Raw genomic sequence first — 16,044 nt, forward strand, 5'->3', positions numbered from 1 at the left:
TACATATATATACACATATATATAAATTTATACATATCTTCCCTGTGAAGTCTTCACATTTTATTTACGTCACTCAGTACAAATCACATAATTGCTAAATCTGATGGTCTTTTCTCAATTATAGTCATTACTGGCCTATCATCTTCATTAACTACTGTTGATCACCCTCCCCCCATTCTTGATAATCTTTTCTCTTTTATTTTTGGGCCACTTTCACCTGGTTTTCCTCCTCCCTATGTGACTGCCTCTCTATTTTCTTTGTTATTTTTCATCCATATTATTCTTCGTAACAGTGGCCCTTCTTTAAGCTTCAGCCATACAAACTGTTCTCTTCCATCTCTCTTTGTCTCTGTCTCTGTCTCTCTCCTCTCTCTCTGTCTCCCACCCCACCCCTCTCTCTCTCTCTCTCACTCTCACTCTCTCTCTCTCTCTCTCTCTCTGTCTCTCTCTCTCTCTCTGTGTCTCCCTCTCTCTCTCGTCTCCTTCATATCCAATCAGTTTCTGAATTTTGGCATTTCTAACTTCACACTATTGAGTGAATTTTACTCTTTTTATTTCTCACAAAGCTACCATCTTAGCTCAGATTCTCATCACTTCTCACTTAGGTTATTTTAAATGTTTCCTAATTGGTCTCCCTGCCTCAAATCCTTTCCCTGTCCAATCTATCCCACATGCTGCTGCCAAAATATTTTTTCTTATAGTCAGCTCTTACCATGAGTCTTTTACTCAACTGACTCCACTGGCTTTCTATTGCCTATAACAAAAATAATAAATAAATGCACTTCTCTGTATGGCTTTTAAAGCCCCACATAACCTGGTCCTAAGCTACCTTCCCTGTTTCATTCAGCATTTCTTTCCCTCCTAAAGTTTGGCCTTTTCTTTATTCTTCACACAGCACTCCATCTCCCTTCTCTGTGTATTTACCATTGCTATCTCTCACCCCTGCAATGAACCCTGCCCTCCATTACTGCTTCCTCATAGACTGTTTTTTTTCCTTTAAGAAGTAGTTTTAAGTACCATGTTCTGTAAGAATCCTTTCCTGATTTCCCTCCCTCAACTGCTAGCACCCTCCCTTTCAAGAAAAACCTGGTATTGAGCCATTTTGTATATACTGTATTTCTTAACCTTGTATTTATTGTTGACTGACTCACAGAGAGTTTCCTTTCCTCTGATTCCCCTATTAATTAGACTGGGAGCTTCTTGAGAGAAAGAACTATCTTTGGATTTTTTTTTCTTCTCTTCTTGTGCTTTTTGTATTCATAGTGCCTGCCACTTAGTAGGTTCTCAGTATAAATTTATTAATTCATTCTATGCTTAGTGCCTAGAATAATATCTTATATATCTTTATTAAATACTTATTGGGTAATTGAATATAAGGCATATATATATATATATATATATATATATATATATATATATATATATATATATGAGGCATCTTCCTTTCCATACTCCTTTAGCAATGCTATTAAAATATTGATTTAATTTGTATGCTTCTATTAGGAGATAATTCTCAGACTCCATTACTTACTGACTGAAAAATGTCAAATGCAAAGGGGTCATGTGTTCAAAGGGTACATTCTGATGATGTAAAGTTAGATCACTTGTAAAAGTCAAGGCATTCTGCTACTCCATGTATTCCATGCTACTCCAAGTTCATTGCCATAGTGGAACTTCACTGTAATAAACTAAAAAAAAAGTTTTGATTTTTTTATATCTGTGCACCTTCTTCATCTCTCACCTCTCATGAGTGAATATTTTTGTGTAATAAGGAAGTACAGGTAAGAAAATAAGCTGACATTTTAACCAGGTCTGGCAATGAATATTTCATTTTCCACCTTTGGCTGTCCACCACCTTTATCCTTTAAGGATGGATGTATATTAAATTTATTGCATCAATTTGACTTTTGATGTACTTTGTGAGAGTTTTCCTTTACCTTTTTTATTGTGCTGTATTTATTTTTCTCTTCTTTATAACTTATTTCATTCAGTATCACATCATACATTTCATATCTTTCATAAATTTCCTTCAGCATCATTTGTCATCACCCCAAAAACAGGTTGACTAAGAGGTGCATGGTTGATATGTTTAGGCAGTAGAAAAATTCGAAGGAGAGAGTAAAAAATTTCATCATAGATATCTATAATAAGACAAGAAGATGGACTGGTCATGTGGTAAGTGTGAGGTGTGATGGGTACACAGCCTGAGTGCCTCATGAGTATCTTCACAATGTAAGGAGAAAACTAAGAAGGACTACAGGATGTTGGGTCCATGCCAATTTCTGGAAATACATGGTCCAGAGTTACACATAATAGACTGTCATTGATAAGTTGTATCATGGGAGGAAACATTCAGTTTGATGAGATCACAGGTCCATTTGAATAGTTGAGATGAGTATGGTATAATATTATTCAATTATATTTATAGCCCACAATTTTCTGAGTCATTACTTAATTGATAGAAACCTGCTTTGGTTCCAATTTTTTTACTGTCCAAAGAGAGCTGCCATGAATATTTGGCATATAGATAATATTTTTCCTTATCTTTGAACATGTTGGGACTATATGTCCCATAGTAGAATTACCAGATCAAAGGAGTAAAGGGGAGGTCTGACAAACTGGTGGTTTATTACTAAGTTTTAATTATAACCTTATTTAAATGATAGTTTTAGTAATGTTGAATTTCCTAATTTTAATTGCTATTCATTCTAGCTGAGAGAAAGGAAACAGTCAGGGGCAGAGACAGAGCAAAGAATGAAATAGGCAGCATGCATACTATTAGTCTCTAGTAGTCTAAGGTTTAAAATACTGACATAAAGGAATTGCTTTTGTTCTATCAAAGATCCCAAGCATTTGAACAAACTCAGGTCTTTAGAGGCCTCAGGAGCAGAGTCGAACATTCACTGTTATGTCCTAGTGACTCCCAAGTGTCAGCTTAAGTTTATAGACTGAGATATTGTAATAATGTGCCCCATCATCCCAAGTCTGTGAGGCCAACCTTGAAAATGATATTTATATATGAAAGGTCACTTCCAGGTTAGACAAACAGAGCTATACTGTACTAATTTCAGAACCCTATAATTAAGGATGTTGTGCCTAGGGTGGTAACTTGCCAAAACTCTCAACTTAGACTGCTTTTTTTCAAGCTATGATTGATGGGCTTCCTTTAGGAAATGTGAAACCAATGAACTTGCCTTTGTCTATAACCTTACAAGTGCCATTTATAAAAAGATGTGTCACAGGTAATAAAATAGAGCAGATGGCTAAAGGAGGTTTAAGAGACAGAGTTATTCATCCTTTGTGCCATTTGGATTATTACTGGCAATGTCAATATGCTCCATTTGTACATTTCCTTGACTCTACCCCTCAAAGACTATTATGAAAATAGCCTTCAGCTTGTGACAAGAGCACATGTCCTTGCTTTCTCTCAGATGGCAGTTGTCATCCAAATGAGGAGAGAAGCGCTCTGGAGACCATTTGAGAAGCCCTCTTTGGAAAGATTTTCCTTTATGTTAGGTTAGGTTACATTTGGTTTGGTGAGTCCCCAAGAGTACAGCTCATTCTTCTCACCCTTCCAGGATTAATATGGTATTATTTCTATTAGACTTTCAAACTTCAGGAAACTTTCCATTATATCAGGCTTCAATTTATGGACATTTATTTTTAATGTGTTTTTCATCGCTTTTCTTGTCACTTTTGTTTATCATCAAAAAGGAAATGAGAACCTAGTCTGCCCTCCTTGACTGGTACACACCCCCTTACCCTTCAAAGGGGGTAGTTACTCACACATCAAGGAAGGGAAAATTGACCTTACTTTGTTTGACAACTGCCTTTTTCCTTTGCCAATCCAATTCTCTTCTTGTTCCTGCAGTGAATTATCAAAATTATCTCCTGATTATTTCTACAACAATAGACTAAAATGCCCTAAACAGAGAACAATGACTAATTCTAGTACAGGATCAGTCTGTACAAGCAATGGAAACACAGTTTTCCCTGAAACATCTTTAAATGAACTTTTGTTGAAGAAGAAATTGTGAAAAGTTTACAAGTGCAAAGAATTTCTTTGGAATCAATAATCTTTGTCAAAATGCCTTAATGGGAAAGTTATTCACGGCAGTCCCTGGGAGTCCAGAGAAGGTGAGTGGAAATCCCTGCTAGTTTATTGTCTTTAAAACATTCTAAGCCTTTGGCCCCTTTGATTCTCACAGCATTTTACCCTTATCTTTTTGAGGCTTAGCTTGGATTCAGTTGTTTATTTCCCAATAACCCCCTTTCCCCAGCTGAAAATTCTTGTTTGTGCTGTGTCCCAAGAAAATTTGTGAAAAAGTTTCCCAAGTATTGTTTCTGTGGTCTTTCCATTACTAACAGCCCCATATAACATTTTTGATGCATGGTAGTCTGCAGTAAGTCTGAGTCTCTATTACCAACCATCTTGGCTGGGTAACTATCCTTGATGGAGTGCATTCACCTGACTCATCAACATCAGCTTGCATTGTCTATGGATGCACATTGCCTACAGAAAAAGAAAAAAAAAAGTATGGTAGATATACAAATGCCAGTATAGTTGGCCAAAACTTGTGTATCTTTGTCATGAGCATATTTATTATGAAAAAACTCCCTCCACAAGTGTAGATTAGCACAAAGTCTGTAACTTATAGACTTATCAGTTATCTGATTTACTGAGATTTCAAGTGACTTGTCCATGGACAAACAGCTAGTAGGTGTCAGATGCAAGAATTGTACCCAACTCTTTCTGAATTCCAAGGTCAGGCTTCAATACACTTTACTGCTTGATCAAATATATCATAATATTGTGTGAATACAGAGAATAGAAAGAGAAAGCTTTCTTCAGAGTTTAATGTGGTTTAAAGACTGATTCAATTCCCTTTTAGACACTACTGTGATTGACATGTAAGCATTACGAAATATGCCACCTCTGCCATGAAACACTTCTTGATTTCTACCAGCCATTAGTAATTTCCCTATTCAAATGTTTCATAGTATTCTCTCTTTCTTCCTTGTACTTGTCATATTCTTGTCTGTAATTTAGTCAGCTACATGTGTTTTAGTGGAGTTGTCACAACTACTGAACTTAAAGTTCTTTAAAAACAAGGAAAAATTAAAGCTATCTACAGGCATATGGAAAAAACGCTCTGGATCGCTGCTGATTAGAGAAATGCAAATCAAAACAACTCTTAGATACCACATCTCTCCTATCAGATTGGCTAAAATAACAAATCAGGAGAATGATAAATGCTGGAAAGGATGTGGGGAAATTGGAAAATTGTTGCATTGCTGGTGGAGTTGTGAGCTGATCCAGCCATTTTGGAGGGCGGTTTGGAACTACGCCCAAAGGGCTATAGAAATGTTCATACCCTTTGACCCAGCAATTCCACTTCTAGGGTTGTATCCCAAAGAAATCACGCAAGCGGGAAAAGGACCCATATGTACAAGAATATTTATAGCGGCTCTCTTTGTGGTAGCCAAGAATTGGAAATCAAAGGGATGCCCATCAATTGGGGAATGGCTGAACAAACTGTGGTACATGAAGGTAATGGAATACTATTGTGCCATAAGAAATGGGGATGATGCAGACTTCATAACAACCTGGAAAAACCTACACGACATAATGCTGAGTGAGCGGAGCAGAGCCAGGAGAACGTTGTGCACAGCCACAGATATATGGATTCCGTGAGGACCAACCCTGACAAACTGTGCTTTTCTCAGCAACCTAAGGGGAAAGGACAACTCCAGGGGACTCACGATGGAGAATGCTATCTTCATTCATTGAAAGAACTGCGAAGTTTGAATACAGACTGAGGCACATTACATGCTCGCCTTTTCTGCTTCTCTTTTGTTTTTGTTTTTGGGGTTTTTTTTTTGTTTTTTTTTTTTTTTGGTTCTGTTTCTTCTTTCTCATGATTCATTCCATTGGTCAAAATTCTTCTCCACGACTTTACTAGTGCATAAATTAATTCAATGTGAAGTTATACATGACAGTTATATGAGACTTCATGCCGTCTTGGGGAGGGAGGGGGGAGGGAGGGGAGAAAAACTGGAACTCAAAACTATGTAGAACCATGCATGGTAAACTAAAAATAAATAAAGAAATTTATTAAAAAAAAACCAAGGAAAGCCCATTGTTTACACACTATATGAATTTCATTTTTTCTTTTTCTATTCTATTTTTAGCCATACTACAAACTTATTTGTTGGGCTCTCCAAATTTAGCTATGTGCTCTTGGTTCCACTGAACACTTAAAATTTCCCTGAGAATAATGTTATTTCCTATTACCTGTATATTTTTCTCTTTCCCATGTCTTGTACATTAGTAGACAAATAAGCAACAATGACGATACCATACTCCTCTAGATAAAAGAACCTTAACTTAAAACACTTGAAGTTTTTTTTTCTTATGATGTGGTGGGCTCATAGCAACCCTATGAGGTAGGTAATACAAAAATTGTGAAACCACTTTATGGATGCGAAAACTGAGATAGTCAGGTTATTATTATTTTTTTTGCCAAAGTTTCTTGCAAAGTGTTGGAATATGATTTCAAACCCAGGTGTATGCTGAATCCAAATCAAATAGACTTTCCATACTGCTTCCTAAACTAAGGATAGAACAGAGAAATGGGTAGAAGTATATCTTTTGATGACTTGTTGCTTTTATGAGCTTGAAAGAAAGAAAAACCAAAGAAATTCTATTGCTTTATAGTAGTAGGCAGTCAAACAGTATTATAGTATTATCAAATGAATAAGTCCTTCTGATTAGAGCCAATTTAGAAAAGTAAAATTAAAATCTAGACAGAATGATTAGGTTTGAGTTGGTCATTCATCAGCACTGAAATGAATATACTTGTGGACTAGATCTATTTGATTAAAAAAACTACTAGTCTCCTCTTCAGCTTTTCCTTAAATTTCCTAACCTGAAGACTTTCTCAATCAGTAAAGATCTCCCCTTCCCCATTTGTACTTATAACTTTGTGCTTTTCAAGTATTATTTTCTGAATCATCAGATTTGTGTCATATTTCATGTAAGTTTTATGTCTCCTAGGGATTAAGCATGATGGTCTATCCACTTTAGGAACTTAATAAATGTTGAAATCTTGAAATAAATTTTAATGTGGAACACAGCACTTCTGAAGACCTTATCTTGTGGCTTAGAATGAGAAAAAGCAAGGCTTATACCCTATTGATAAAAAGAATCCACCTAAGATCCCACCTAAGGGGGAAAGGAGGGGTGTGCTGGAGTTCCACTCCTACTGAAAAGAGGAAAGGGAAGTTAGCAGTTCATCAGTACTGTATCTGACTCCCCACAGGACTAAACTAGCCCCTTGTGTTGTGTGCTTTGAGAAGAAATTCACATTAAGGCAATAAAATATACATTAGGCCTGAGAAAGTCTTAAGGTCAAAAGCACTGACCTCAATTCTACTTCAATGTTGTATTTACAAAAATATGTGCAGGTACATGGATACTCTCTGGATTTAAGTTACAATACTATGCACTAAATTCTCTAGAATGTGCCAAAAGCACAAGAGTTTTGACCTTTAAATTTTGGTGGTAACTTGAGGTTAAATCTCTTCCTGTTACAGTATCTCATGACAAAGTATATCATGTTACCACAGCTGCTAATCATTATTCCCCAACAACTTATAAGATCTCCACAGCAGGTAGGAAATTAATTAAACAATTCTAAGAGAGTACATGGCTTTGAGGATTAGTTATGGGACAGTGAGCCTTTCACTTCTAAATAGCTGATTCTATTCCAGACAATGTTAGTCACTGTCAAATAAAAGCATTGCTCTCCAATGGCTATGTAGAGGCCAATAGAATATAACTGGGTGGTCTCAAACACCACCCAAAATGCAAGCATATCTTAACAGTCCATGACATCTTAAACAGAGTGGCCATATATTTAACTGCCCCCATATTTCAGTGCATGAGGTTTGTGATCAGTGTAATTATATAATTGATACATATTACCAAATAATTACAGATATCTATCTATCTCTATCTCCACACACTACATTTACATAATATAAAATCATAATATAATCTCTTTGCTACATAGAACTCCAAGGTCAGAACCTAAAACATGCAATTCTATGTTTCTAGGTCAAGGATTTTAGAAACCAAATGATCCAATAATCCAAAACACTTTCCTTACAACATTGCCATGCATGCAGTAGTATAAGTATTTATTAAATTATATTTTTAGATAACTAATATATCCAGTGAACTTATCCAAGGTCACACATTTTAGCCAAGAAAAATATCAATATAAGTCAAATTCTTTGAATTCTTCCTTTTAAAGTTTCTTCCTGTTAAAAAATGCTTAGGATTATTTTTTTGCTTAATTGGAATTTTTTATTGGAAAAATCTTTCCAAAGTTACCAATGATCTCTTAGTTGACACATTGAATGACATTGTCTCACCCCACCCTTTCTTGACCTGTTTGCTGCCTTTGACATAAATGACCCTCTTCTCCTTTATATTCTCTCCTCTCTAGGTTTTTGTGACACTGTACTGTCCTGATTCTCCTCCTACCTGTCTTACCTTCTCAGTCTCATGTTCAGAACCTTTGTCCAACAATTTCATGTCTACTAGCAAGGGGATTTCCTAAAGGATTGATGCCGAGCCATGTTCTATTCTCCCTCTATACTGCCTTGTTTGGGAAACTCATCAACTCTCATGGATTCAATTGTCATCTCTGTCGCGCGCACACACACACACACACATACACATCCACACATGTGTATATATGTATATGCATATATATGTGTGTGTACACACATATGCATACACATATGTTTATTGTATGTACAATCATGGAGTTATAAAATACATAAAACATGAATGTTTATAGGATCTTAGGATTAGTGCAGTTTTTAAATCTTTACTTTAGACAAATGCTAAAACATATAATAAGAAAAGAAAAACTATCAACTTAAATATTAAATTTAAATTTAAAATAAGAAAAGAAAAAATGTCACATGCACATCAGAAGATAGGAAAGGATTCGGAATACATAGCAATTACTTTCCATTTCAAGAAAGCCTATGTATTAAATAACATGTGTTGTGCTGAAAGCTGTCTGTCTTTTCTTTGCTTCCTTATAAATTTTCTTTTGTTCTCTGCTCTAAACCTTTTACTTTGGTCTTCTCCCCACCCCCCACCCTCCCTCCCCCCCCCCCATCCGCAGAGGCTACAATTAAGTATGACTATATTTCTATATAGCTATTGATATATACCTACATGTATATACATACATACATATATACATGCATAATACATAAATGTATACTTTCCCTAAGAGATTCTACTTCTAATCTTCTTTTTGTTTGTGCATATCCATTTTTTTCTATCTCTTCTAACTCCTCTACTTTACTTTTACCTGCTACCTTGTCCTCCTATTACTTAGCCTGCCCCCCTACTACAATCCCTCCCTTATCCTCCTCTTCCCATAAATCAAAACACCCTTTTGTACACCACTTTGACCTATTCCCTCAGCTTCCCCTCTAAAGGTCCCTCCCTTCCTCCCAAGAATCCCTCCTTTATCCTCTCATTCCTATTGTTCTAAATACCTTTCTAGATCCCTCTTTTAACCAATTCCCTCACCCTCCGCTCTAAAGATCCCTCCTTTATCCTCCTCCCCACCCTATCCTTTTAGAGTTTTATTTCTTTCTAAATTTAGAAGGCTTTATATACTCTTCTAGATATATATGAATTTTTCCCTTTCGAATCTATTCCCAATGAAAGTAGGTTTCCAAAACTAATAGTCTCCTACCCCCATCTGATTCCTCTGTATTGACTCTTCCTCTAGCACCTCATTTATATAAGATAATTACTCTTTTCGCTGTTCTTGGACAGTTTTATTTTTGAAGTAATATCATATTCAGATCTACCCCAATGTTTCTTGTAATCTACCTAATTTCTAATAACAATCTTAGGTATAAGTTGTACATTTTACATACATAACAGGTAAATGGTTTATCCTTATTGAGTCCATTGTAATTGGTCATCAGTATGTGCCTCATATTTCTCTTGGCTCTTGTATACCATCTTCTTTATGTTCAGTTTTTTTTAAATAAATCTTCAAAATATTACAGTTCATTAAAGTTACATTTTTTTTGAATTCAGAATTTTGCTTAGCTTTACTGGGTATGACATTTTCAGCCAGGAACCCAGTTCTTTTGTTCTCCATTATATATAGCATTCCAACACCTATGATTTTTAGTGTTGCCACTGCTAGGTCTTGCTTGATTCTAATTGTGGTACTGATATATGTAAATTGTTTTTTTTTCTGTTGATTGTAATATTTTGTCCTTAAGTTGGGGATTTTGGAATTTGGCTACAATATGAGTTTTCTATTTGACTATAATGAGTTTTCCTTGTAGGATCTCTTTTAGTTGGTGATAGGAGGATTTTTTTTCTATTTTACTTTCCCCTCTTCTTATAATGCTTCAGGATATTTTTCTTTGATTATTTCTTTATTTTTGGAGGGGGAAGGCAAAGCAATTGTGGTTAAGTGACTTGCCCAAGGTCATACAGCTAATAAGTGTGTCAGGTGTCTGAGGCTGGATTGGAACTCAGGTCCTTCTCACTGCAAGGCCAGTGCTCTACTCACTGTGCCACATAGCTGCTCCCTTTCATTATTTCTTATATTATTGTATCAAGATTCATTTTTTATCATAGCTTTCAGTTAGTCCAATTATTCTTATGTCTTCTCTTCTTAAATTGTTCTCCAGATCAGTTGTTTTTCCTATGAGATGTTTCACATACTCTTCTATTTTTTATTCTTTATTTTTCTATTTCTTGATCTCTTATAACTTTGCTGGCTTCCCCTTGCCCAATTCTGATTTTCCAGGAGACATTTTTTTTTTCTTCTTTAAGATTCTGGATCTTGGGGGGTGGAGCCAAGATGGCAGAGTAAAAGCAGGGACTTGCTTGAGCTCTCCCCCTAAACCCCTTCATATACCTGTAAAAAATGACTGTAAATGAATTCTAGAGCTATAGAACCCACAAAATGACAGATTGAAGCAAATCTCCAGTCTGAGACAACCTGGAAGATCCACAGGAAGGGTCTATTGCACCAGGCTCAGAGTGGAGCACAAAGTGGGCCACACTGGAACAGACAGGGCTGGAGCAGGCCTCAGGGCACTGAATTATTGGCATCTGTGACAGTTTTCAGGTTTCTTAACCCCAAAATGCCAAAGACAACTTAGCAGGTCAGTGGGAAAACTCTGTCAGGCCTGGATGAGAGAAGAGCACAGTCCAGCACAATGGCAGTGGCAGTGTGGTGGCAGTACCTGCAATGGTGAGCTGCTGCCAGAGCTCCAGGCCCACAGATGGTGGAGATCAAGCACCTAATCAGAGCAGGAATACAGGTATCTCTTTGCTGACCCTGAGGCAGGATTCTCTTGCTTTGTCTTGCTTTGATCTTCTTTGAAGTCCTGGGTGACAGTCCTTGGGTGAGGAGGAGTGCAAGTGTGGCAGAGTTTGTGGTGGCTGTGGAGAGGGAAACCTCCTCGAAGTTCCAAGGGCAGAAAAGAGTGCTCTTGAAGTCATTCACCAACCAGAGCACAGGCCAGGAGAGGAGTAAACACCTCTCCTAGGATCATACCACTTCAGAAGAACTGAAAAATTACAGATGCTTAGAAATAGCTCTAAAGTTTGGGATAGAGCACTATCCACTCTAGAAGCAGAGTCATACCTTAACAAAGAGCTCAAAAGTCAAGTAATTGGCTGGGACAAAGAACAGACAGTGTATAGAAACTCAGACTATATAATTTTACTTTGGTGACAAAGAAGATCAAAACATACGAAAAGAACAAGACAATAAAGTCAAAGACCCTACATCAAAGGTTTCCAAAAAATGAATTGGTTGCAGGCCATGTAAGAGCTCAAAAAGGATTTTGAAAATCAAGTAGGAGAAGTAGAGGAAAAATTGGGGAAAAAAATGACTGATGCAAGAAAATCACGAAAAAAGAGTCAACAATTTGCTAAAGGAGACCCCCCAAATACTGAAGAAAATAACACCTTTAAAATAGACTAACCCAAATGGCAAAAGAGGTCCAAAAAGCCAATGAGGAGAAGAATGCCTTCAAAGCAGAATTGGCCAAATGGAAAAGGAGTTCCAATAGTTCACTGAAGAAAATAATTCCTTAAAAATTACAATGGAGGAAAAGGAAGCTATCCTTTACGAGCAATCAAGAAATTATAAAACAGAACCACAAAAATGAAAAAAAAATAGAAGAAAATGTGAAATATCTCATTGGAAAAACCACTGACCTGGAAAGTAAATCCAGGAGAGATAATTTAAAAATGAGTAGAGTACCTGAAAACTATGATCAAAAAAAAGAGGCTAGACATCATCTTTCAAGAAATTATCAAGCAAAACTGCCTTGATATTCTGGAACCAGAGTGTAAAATAGACATTGAAACAATCAACTGATACTCCTACTAATATTGTAGCCAAATTCCTAAGTTTTCAGGTAAAGGAGAAAATATTGCAAGGAGCCAGAAAGAAAAAAAAAACTCACGTGTTGTGGAAACACAATCAGGATAATACAAGATTTAGCACCTTATACATTAAGGGATCTAAGGACTTGGGATATGATATTCTGGAGGTCAAAAGAGCTAGGATTAAAACCAAGACTCACCAACCAGCAAAACTGAGTATAATACTTCAGGGGAAAAATGACATTCAATGAAATAGAGGACTTTCAAGCATTTTTGATGAAAAGACCAGAGCTGAATAGAAAATTTAACTTTCAAAATACAAGAATTAAGAGAAGCATGAAAAGGTAAACAGGAAAGAGAAATCATAAGGGACTTATTAAACTTGAACTGTTTACATTCCTACAAGGAAAGATATTTGTAACTCATGAGACCTTTCTCAGTATTAGGGTAATTAAAGAGAATATATGTGTGTGTATGTGTTTGTGTATACACACATATATGTATATATGTATGTGTATATATGTACATACCCATACCTAAAGATGCATATGTGTGTTACACACTTGCATGTGTGTGTGTGTGTGTGTGTGTGCGTGCAAAGTGCACAGAGTGAGTTGAATATGAAGGGATGACATCTAAAAAACAAAATTAAGGGGTGAGAGAGGAATATATTGGAAGGAGAAAGAGAGAGATAGAATGCAATAAATTATCACGCATAAAAGAGGCAAGAAAAAGCTGTTGTAATGTGAGGGAAGAGGAGGGAGTTGAAAAGGAATGAGTGAACCTTACTCTCCTCAGATTTGGCTTAAGGAGGGAATAACATACACACTTAATTAGGTATCTTATCCTGCAGGAAATTAGGGGAAAGGGGATAAGAGGGAAGGAGACAATATAAGGGAAGGCAGATTGGGGCAAAGGTAGTCAGAAGCAAACACTTTTGAAAAGGGACAGGATCCAAGAAGAAAATAGAATAAATGGGTGGTGGGAGAGGATGGATGGAAATATAGTCTTTCGCGTCATGACTATTATGGAAATGTTTTGCATAACTACAAATATATAGCCTATATTTAGTTGCTTGCCTTCTCAATGAGTGTGGGTGGGGAGGGAAGAAGGGAGAGAATTTGGAACTCAAAGTTTTAAAAAATAAATGTTAAAAATTGTTTTTTACTTGCAAGTGGGAAATAAAATATAAAGGCAATGGGGTATAGAAATCTATCTTCCCCTACAAGAAAGTAAGGGCAAAGGGGTTGGGCGGGGGGTGATAGAAGGGAGGGGAGACTGGGAGAAGAGATAATCAGAATACAATGCCATCTTGGGGTGGGAGGAGATGAGAGATGGGGAGAAAATTTGGAAATCAAAATCTTGTGGAAATAAATGTTTAAAATTAAAAATAATTAAATTTGAAAGTTTTTAAAAAAAGACATACCAAGAAAAATACATATGAAATTTTTTTATCATGTAATTGGGGAAAATAAAATATTATATGAAAACAGGATTCTGTATCTCCTTTTCTAATTGGTTGACTTTCTTTTCATAATCTTCCTGTTTTTCTTGGATTATTCTTAGTTTTCTTTTCAGTTTTTCCTCCATTCATCTCATTTGATTTTGAAAGTCTTTTTTTAAGTTCTTAAATTTATTCTTTAGGGGCATGTGACCATTTGTCATTACTCTTTGGGCTAGAAGATGGTTTCTTTACTTCAGTATCTTCCTCTGAATGTGAACCCAGGTAGCTCTCCATGGTTGGGTTCTTTCTCCTTTGTGCATTTTTTCTAATAATTTAGTTTCTTTAATCACCTTTAGTCCTGGGATATGAGAGGGGGTACCTCTGGCCTCAGATTCTCTTCAAGTCTCCTTCCCAGACTTTGAACTCATACCAAGACTTTCAGTTAGTGCCCAGAGCCAAAGGAGTCCTGTCCCACTATTTCTGCAATTGCTAGGTGTGTGCTGGTTCTTCCTTGTGCCCACTGGTTCTCCATAGCACAGCTGGGGCTGGCATTCCATGTCAGTAGAGGTTCCCTAGATCTTCCCCACCTCAGTTGCCCAACTACCCCCACTCCCCTCAATGTCCTGTGGCTGGGGCTGAGAGCAGTCTCCCAACACAGCTAACCCCAGTGCTTGTAGCTTGTTAGTTAAGAGGTCCCGAGCCTGGAGATGTTTAGGCTTCACAGGGGCAAACCTTGTCCTGTGTTTTTTTTTCTTTCTTTTACTTTCTTTTTTTAAAAAATAATTAATGAATTTTATTTTTTAGTTTTTAACCATCACTTCCACAAGATTTTGAGTAGCAAAGTTTCTCCCCATCTCTCCCCTTACCCCACTCCAAGACACTATGCATTCTGATTACCCCTTCACCCAATCTGTCCTCCTGCCTATCACCCCACCCCTTTTTCTATTCCCTTCACTTCTATTTTTCTGTAAGGCAAGATAGGTTTCTATACCCCACTACCTGTCTATTTTATTTCCCAGTTGCATTTATAAACAATTTTTAACATCTGTTTTTACAAGTTTTGGTTCCACACTTTCTTTCCTCCCTCCCCACCCGCCCTCCTTGAGAAGGCAAGCAATTTTATATAGATTGCACATGTGTAGTCATGCAAAACACTTCCATAACAGTAATGTTGTGAAACTATATTTCTCACCATCTTATGCTGTCCTCTAATTATGCTATTCTCCCCTTTGACCCTGTACCACTTCAAAAGTGTTCACTTCTGATTACCCCTGCCCCCATTTGCCCACTTTTATATAATCCCACCTCGCTTATCCCCTTCCTCCATACTTTCCTATAGAGTAAGATAGATTCCCACATCCAATTGATTATGTATGTGTAATGGTAATCAGGGTGGGACTTTTTAGTGTTTTTGCTTTTGAAATGCTTAAGACAATCAAATGCCTTTAATGAGTCTTACATTTGTTTGAATAGTGCAGGTAAAGTGGGACCTTTTTTTGGGGGGGGAATGCTTCTAAGCCCTGAGGTAATCAAGTACCTTTGATGAGTCTTGCTTTTCAAATTTAATGGCAAGCAAAGTGGCTTTTGTTTTGGAATTCTTCTCTGTACTGAGGCAATCCTGTGTCTTTGAGTCCTGCAATTGACTGGAAACAATGTATATGATGTGGTGCTATTGATTAAAGATCTTTCCAGTACCACTTTTTGCTAAGTAGGCACTGAGCCCTCAGGGCCTTGAACATGGTATATGAACTCTGAGGCTGGTTTTGCTTTTGGGGGCACACTCATTGGAAGAGTGTTGGTGTGGAGACTCTGGGTAGCACTCAAGGAGCCCCCATGGCTTTGAAAACACAAATGTTGGTGCTTCTCACTCTGGTAACTGTGTATATATTGCCATGGACAGAAAGAAGCCTGTCTGTTGATTTGTGTTATTTTGCTGTGTTTATATAGCTTCTGTTTATACTTGCTCTGAATTTCAGGGTGCTGACTTTTCCCCTGAACTAAGTGAATGATACATGTGCATTTAATTAAAGTGAGATTGTTAACCTCTTAAAGTTGCTGTCCTTAGAAAAGCAGATCAAAGAACCTATGCTAGCAACCCTCCTGTGAGCTCTTGTTGTTGGTCTCCACAGAAGCT

The sequence above is a fragment of the Trichosurus vulpecula genome, chromosome 8, assembly GCF_011100635.1.
Source record: "Trichosurus vulpecula isolate mTriVul1 chromosome 8, mTriVul1.pri, whole genome shotgun sequence".
Lineage (NCBI taxonomy): Eukaryota > Metazoa > Chordata > Mammalia > Diprotodontia > Phalangeridae > Trichosurus > Trichosurus vulpecula.